The following is a 7824-nucleotide window of genomic DNA, read 5'->3' as shown; positions in this document are numbered from 1 at the left end:
GCCATGTTTATACGTTACACCACAATCTCAGTAGATATGTAACCTTGTTGATAAAGCCCCAAACTCCTCCTGTCTATCCAACAGGCTCATGTCTTTCAGTGGATCTTGAACGCTCCTTCACTCAATCTCCTGAGAATCATTCAGTAGCAAGGCACCCTCTAGCGACTCCTTGGTTTTTAAATATCTACAGGTCTCATCTTTTCAAACAGGCAATCTGTTATCACCAGCATTCTGTTTGGTGGTTAACACAAAAAGGGTTTTTCCCTCTGCCTTGCATAGCAGCAGCTATTTTCAGTCTTCCTCTCCACCTATCTCAACTCCTCTATGGTGTTAAATTGTCTGACATCCAGTACGAAATGGACAGAAATTTTCTCCAATTAAATATTGGGAAGACTGAAGGTATTGACTTCAGTCTGGGCTCCAAACTCTGTTCCAAGCTACCAACTCCATCCCTCTTCCTGGCAACTGTCCCTGAATAAACCAGTCTGTTCACAACCTTGTTATAATTGACTGACATGAGCTTCCAACTGAGATATCTGTGCCATCAATAATCCTGCCTATTTCCACCATCGTAACATCATCCAACCTCGCCCCTGACTTAGATCACCTTTTGCTGAAACTCTAATGCTTTTCTTACCCCTAGACGACTATTCCACTGCACTCCCGGCCGGCCGCCCACATTCCCAACTCCTCAGATGCAGCCTAGGAACACACGCAGCGCTCCACTTTGTACAAACATGGGTGGGAGTGAAAACTGCCCTTTTCCTCTACAATGCAACAATGACACTTAAGATTTTTCTCTTTTTTATCTCTCCAGTCAATCTATTTGCACTTTCTACAAACGCCACTCTAACTAGCAACAAGGGTGTGCATGAGAACAGTTAAGTTACGTCTTTTGTAGACTAAATGTTTTCCTGAAACCAAGGCTGGTTATTGCTTTTTCTAACCGAATTTGACCTCACATCGCATTGTGTGCTGACTTGGCTCTGTTGAAAGCTCTTTTTCTTCGAAATGATTGTAAGAAATGCTGCCTTACTAATGACAACTAAGCAATTCTATACTATATACAAGTCTTTAAAAAAAAATAAATGCACTACGTCATAAACCATTACATTCATCCAAGTTTTGCAAAGTCGTGATGTATGAGAGTGCCAGTGAGCAGCTGTTTCCTGGGATACTGAGGACTGCGTAGGTGTTGCATTCCCATTTCGTGCAGCCCAATTCCAATGACAAAACGAGCTGTGGATGGGAGGAGGCCGGACGCCGCATCTCGGCATTCTGGAAACTGTAGTCCTGGTTTAAGGCGCGGTCGCCACCAATAAGCCGCACAACCCAGTTAAAAATCTCAGACCCTGGTACAAAGCTGGGCTGGGGAGTGGATCCTGGTTATAAAATAAATCAGACAGTCTGGGGAATTATAACCGGAGAAAAACTACAACTCCCACAATGGGGGAGGGAACGGGGGGGGGGAGGGGGGAAGAGGGCGAGGGGGCCGCTGGGTGGGTGAGGAAACTAAACTTGATCAAAGACGGGCCTATACTCTTTAACGATTGGAGAATGAGGCTGGAACCCGATGTGTGTATGGCTGATTCTGCTGTCAGTCAGGGCAAGTGGGCGGGGCCTGTGTGTCATCAGGTTCGGTTGAGCAGGTTGGTGGCTGTGGTGCGGGGTTTGCTCGGAGCGTGACGTGTGAGGTACGTACTGTCTATGTCTCTCCCTCTTTTGTCTTCATTAATGAAAGTCTAAAGGCTATTTTATTTATCTCTGAAGCGTTTTAATGTCGCAGCTGAATGGGTTTCCAAGGTGTCTCTGTTCTTGTACGGATGATTATTTTTTGCTGCAACATCACTCATTTGGTACCTTTTCCTTTCCACCCTCACATTCTCGTTTCCATGGAAACCCTCTGGGATATTTAAGGGTGAAATGATCAGATGCCTTTAGCAATCTCATTTCGCTGATCCAGTATTATCTAAAAACAAACTAAAAAAAAACCTTGTTAATAAGAAACCTAAAGTAAAACAGCGCGCGTCCCCTATTTTTACTTGATTCTCTTTCCATTTTCTGAGATTGTGATTACATTTGTTGGGCTGACTCTCGTGTGATGTTACAGATAAGCTTTGTCAGTATCTTGTTTAAAATATTTAGTTGTGGGTTTTTTAAAATTCCTATTTTTTTGCAGAGTAGCTGTTTTATGGACTCGAGAGTTGTGACACTGGAACCATTGCTCCAATAGAATGAGCTGTGGTATTAAGCTATTAAGTACATAGAGCATTGCAGGGTTAAATATGCTTTATTTTTTCAAATTCTGTAATGTGTGTGCATAATTCTAGTTTTATATTTGAGCAAGGAATGAAAATTGCTTGCTGTGAGATTATTGTCTCACTCCTTTCTTCATGGGAATCAACTCGGAATGTGGCTTTTTTATGTGTAGCTGCAGAGGTGAAGGTTGAATGTTTTCAGAGGAAAAAGGATGGGCAAGGGGATGGGTAGGGGATGCATAGTTCTTATGAAGATGGAGCAGCCACACCAGAGAGCAGGCCCAACTTAAGGTAATTGTAAATTATAAATATTCCACATGTTTTTATTTTAAAATATATAGTTATACAGCAGCTTTTAGATAGGTACCTTACAGGGAGAGTTATGAAGACTAAGCAGGAAGTAGGGTTGATGACCAAATGAATAGTCTGAGACATAAGTGTTGAGAATGTCTTTGAAAATGGGAAAGAAGTAACCGATGAGGTTGAGGAAGAGAATTGAAGTGCAAAAGTTCAGTGACTCTGTTACTGATGGTGATGTGGAGGGAGGGAAGATGATCAGGAGATCAGAGTTTTTAAATTATTTTTTATTGGAGATGTAATAGAGCATAATTAAATGGGCCTGTGGCTGAAGAAGATAGGTAGGGTGGATGGATTTGAAGATGAGCACAAGGATTTTGAAATTGGTACTTTATGGAACAGGAAAGGAGTAGAAACTTTTGAGAATGAGTGTGCAGGAAAAAAAGTTCTTTAAAATTAGTTGTGGTTTGTATAGATTCAAGTTCAGTAAAAGGAGGGAGAGTATTAGAGGAATCAAACATTTGAGATGTTAATTGCGTAGTAACTGTAAGGTTGGGGAGGGGTATAGATGGATGATGTTCATGAGGTAAAAGTCCATTTTGGTGATAGTCCAGTTATAAGTTCTGAAGCAAAGTTCAGCTCAGGGTCAGTCAGGACTTTGAGAACCTCGTAAACATTTGTTTTCAGTCAGAGCAAGCAGCTGGGGACAGAGATGAAATCAGTGCCTGAGGTATGAAACTTCTAGCAGTAGCCATGACTCATTTTTGGGCTGAAGAAAATCCTGGCCCATCCAAAATTTGGAAGAAACAGTTGGACAACAAGGAACTAGTTTGGAATTCAGGGTAGAGTTGACAATATAGAACTGAATGTCATTGACACACATGGAAGCTGATCCTATATTTATAATTATTTTGTTAGAGGAGGATGTAGTTAAGGAAGAGGAGGGGGTCTAAGATATAACTGATGGATGCTGGAAGTAACTGTGCAGGCATAGGACGGGGAAGCTAATAAGGTGCAATGCTGAGGACAATGATACAGGTAAGAATGGAAGCAGGAGAAGGTGAAGCCCCAGATACAATAATTGACAATATAGAAAGTCAAGGAAATGACACAGAAGAAAAGCATGCTGCCTTTACATGGGATATCATTGATGACTTTGCAAGGGTGGTCTGAGGAACCATACAATGAGTAAATAAATGCTGGAAACACTCAGCAAGTTATGGTAGTATCTGGAGAGAAACAGAATTAACATTTCAGGTCTGTGACCTTTCATCAGAACTGGGAAAAATTAGAGATGTGATCGGTTTTGAGCAAGGGATGACTGGGACAAGGACAAAAATAAGGTCAATGATAAGGCGAAAGTCACAATGATTGAATGACTGAAAAATTAGTCTTCCAGGGTCAAAGAGAGTGATGATGGGGCAAGAAATTAAACAAAATATGTCTAGAGCAAGTGTTCTGCTGACTAAAGCAAAATCGAAATGAGCAAAGGAAACTCATTGGAGCGTGGATTATGGTCTGAAATTATTGAGCCCAATGTTGAGTTTCAAAGGCTGTAAAGTGCCTAATCAAAAGATGAGGTGTTGTTCCTCCAGCTTGCATTGAGCCTCATTGGAACAGTGCAGTAGGCTGAGGACAGAAACGTCAGCATGAGAGCAAGGTAGATAATCAAAATGACAGGCCACTGGAAGCTCGGGGTCATGCTTGAGGACGGAATGGAGGCATTTCGCAAAGTGGTCACCCTTCCTGCGTTTGGTCTTCCCAATATAGCGAACATCACATTTTGAGCAATGAATACAATATACTAGATCGAAAGAACTGTACACCAATTGCTGCTTCACCTGGAAAGAGTGTTTGGGGCCTTGGATGGTGAGGAGCGAGGAGGTAAAAGGGCAGGTGTTACATCTTCTGCGTTTGCATTGAAAGGTGCCATGGGAAGGGCACAGGGTGTTGGGGGTGACTGAGGAGTGGACCAGGGTATCAGAGAGGGAATGGTCACTTTGGAATGCTGCAAGGGGAGGGGAGAGGAAGATGTGTTTGGTGGTGGCATCACGCTGGATGTGGCAGAAAATGATCCTTTGAGGCTGGTTGGGCGGAAGGTGAGGACAAGGGGAACCCTATTGTAGTTCTGGGAAGGAAGGGAATGCCTGAGAGCAGAAGTGTGGGGAATGTGGTGGACACAATGGAGGGCCTTGTTAACCACAGTGTTGGTCAGGGAGATATCGTGGGTTGAGGAAAAAAGAAGACATCTCAGACATGCTGATGTGGAAGGTTGCATCATCAACATAGATGTGACAGAGACCAAGGGACTGGGAGAATGGAATGGAGTCTTTACAGGGTATTGGGTTTGAGGAAGTGTAGATGAGTTAACTGTGGGAGTCAGTGGGATTATACTGAATATTGGTTGGTAATCTATCACCAGAAATGGAGACAAAGGAGTCAAGGAAGGGAAGGAAAGAGTCAGAGATGGACTGTGAGAAACTGAGAGAAGGATAGAAATTGGAAGCAAAGCTGATGAAGTTTTCTGATTCAGGGTGAGAGTAGGACTCAACACCAATACAGTCATCGACATACTGGGAAAAAAAAGCTGAGGGAGTGGGCCCAAGTAGGTCTGGAACAAGAAATGTTTGACATGGCCTACAAAAAGGCAGGCAAAGCGAGGACCCATGTGGGTACCCATAGCAACACCTTACATTTGGAGAGGTAATTGTGGAATTTGATGCTGACACATTTGATCACCTTCTTTGTCTAGAGGAAGGAGGATCAGAGTAGTTTAGAAAAGGTGCTGGGGGTGGGGTGGAGGGAAAATTCCTGAGGAAAGGGAAAGACACTGAGACAGTCTGTGCCCACATGCAGCAAGACCTGGACAAAATTCACGCTTGGGCTGATAAGTGGCAAGTAATAAATATGCTTCGCAAGTGCCAGGCAATGACCATGTCAAATGAGAGCGAGTCCAACCACTTCCCCTTGATATTCAATGGCATTACAATCGCTGAATCCTCCATTATCTACATTGTGGGGGGTGTGGTTATTATTGACCAGAAACTTAACTGGACCAGCCATATAAAAACCGTGGTTGCAAGAGAAGGTCATAGGTTGGGTATTCAATGTTGTATGACTCATCTCCTAACTTCCCAAAGCCATTCTACTGTCTATATGGCACAAGTCAGAAGTGTGCTGTAATACTCTCTACTTGCCTTGATTAGTGCTACATCTGCAATGCTCAAGAAGCTGAACACCATCCAGGACAAAGCAGCCTGCACGATTGGTACCTCATCCTGCATCTTAAGAACATAAGCGCACAAGTGAAGAGGACACTCAGGAAAGTGCCTAGCTCGGGGTCACTGTATTGACTCGACGTTATTACATTTACACAGCTCTTCCTTGAGGTTTTTTCCTGCTTGGTTGATGCTCTGTAACTACAAAGCTGAAAAAAAGAAATCTTTTTATTAAGAGCTTCCATCTTACTGAACAGGATTCAGCCAATCCACATCTGACAACCTGCTCTGAAAACTCTGCTCACATATTGACAGATGTGACAAATTCCTCCAGAGCAGCTGAGACAATCTACAACATTCTAAAACAATCAATACCATTTTAAACAAAAGATAAGGCTGAAGCATTTGCTATAATCTTCAGCCAGAAGTGCCGAGTGGATGATCCATCTCTGCTTCTTCCCGAGGTCCCCAGCATCACAGTGCCAGTCTTCAGCCAATTCAATTCACTCCACGTGATATCAAGAAATGGCTAAAGGCACTGCATAGTGGAAAGGCTACGGGTCCCGACAGTATTCCGGCAATAGTACTGAAGACTTGTGCTCCAGAACTTACCGCGTCCCTAGCCAAGCTATTTCAGTGCAGCTACAACACTGGCATCTACCTGGCCATGTGAAAAATTTGCCCAGGTATGTCCTGTACACGAAAAGCAGGACAAATCCAATCTGGCCAGTTACCGCCCCATCAGTCTACTCTCGATCATCAGTAAAGTGATAGAAGGGGTCATCAACAGTGCTATCAAGTGGCACTTTGCTTAGCAATAACTTGCTTACTGGGGCCCAGTTTAGGTTCCGCCAGGGCCACTTAGCTCCTGATCTCATTACAGCGTTGGTTCAAACATGGACAAAAGAGCTGAACTCCCGAGGTGAGAGTGACTGCCCTTGACATCGAGGCCGCATTTGACCGAGTGTGGCATCAAGGAGCCCTAACAAAACTGGAGTCAATGGGAATCAGGGGGAAAACTTCCCACTGGTTGGAGTCATACCTAGCATAAAGGACGATGGATGTGGTTGTTGGAGGTCAGTCATCCCAGCTGCAGGAATTCCTCAGGGTAGTGTCCTCGGCCCAACCATCTTCAGCTGCTTCATCAATGACCTTCCTTCCATCATTAGATCAGAAATGTTCAGCACCATTTGCAACTCCTCAGATACTGAAGCAGTCCATGTCCAAATGAAGCAAGACCTGGAGACTTCCCAGGCTTGGGCTGACAAGTGGCTAGTAACATTTGTGCTACACAAGTGCCAGGCAATGACCATTTCCAACAAGAGAGAATCTAACCATCGCCCCATGACATTCAATGGCATTATCATCACTGAATCATCCACTATCAACATTCTGGGGGCTACAAGAGCAGGCCAGAGGCTAGGAATCCTGTGAGGAGTAACTCATCTCCTGACTCCCCAAAGCCTGTCCACTATCTACAAAGCACAAGTCAGGAGTGTGATGGAATAATCCCCACTTGCCTGGATGAGTGCAGCTCCCTCAACACTCAAGAAGCTTGACACCATCCAGGACAAAGCAGCCCGCTTGATTGGCACCACATCCACAAACATTCACTCCCTCCACCACTGACGCATAGTAGCAGCAGTGTGTACCACCTACAAGATGCATTGCAGGAATTCACCAAGGCCCTTTAGACAGCACCTTCCAAAGCCACGACCACTACCATCTAGAAGGACAAAGGCAACAGATAGATGGGAACACCATCACCTGGAAGTTACCCTCCAAGTCACTCATCATCCTGACTTGGAAATATATCGCCAATCCTTCACTGTCCCTGGGTCAAAATCCTGGAACTCCCTTCCTAACAGCACTGTGGGTGTACCTACACCACATGGCCTGCAGTGGTTCAAGAAAGCAGCTCACCACCACCTTCTCAAGGGCAACTAGGGATGGACAATAAATGCTGGCCCAGCCAGCGAAGTCCACATCCCGTGAATGAATTTTAAAAAAAAGAAAACATTGGGTGAAATGAGTTTAACGGATTCTTTAAA

At 44.1% G+C, this 7824-nt stretch overlaps 1 protein-coding gene across 1 annotated transcript in view; it reads left to right on the top strand.

Annotated features, from left to right (window-relative positions):
* The first annotated feature begins 1614 nt into the window (after positions 1-1614).
* prrg3 (proline rich and Gla domain 3) overlaps positions 1615-7824 on the top strand; it is a 79998-nt gene continuing 73788 nt past the window's right edge. Inside the window, exon 1 of the mRNA XM_078547198.1 lies at positions 1615-1694. The gene's annotated coding sequence lies outside the window, so the exon portion shown is untranslated. The remainder of the gene's footprint in view (positions 1695-7824) is intronic.

The sequence above is a fragment of the Cetorhinus maximus genome, chromosome 8, assembly GCF_964194155.1.
Source record: "Cetorhinus maximus chromosome 8, sCetMax3.hap1.1, whole genome shotgun sequence".
Lineage (NCBI taxonomy): Eukaryota > Metazoa > Chordata > Chondrichthyes > Lamniformes > Cetorhinidae > Cetorhinus > Cetorhinus maximus.
This window is presented reverse-complemented; position numbering and strand designations above follow the sequence as displayed.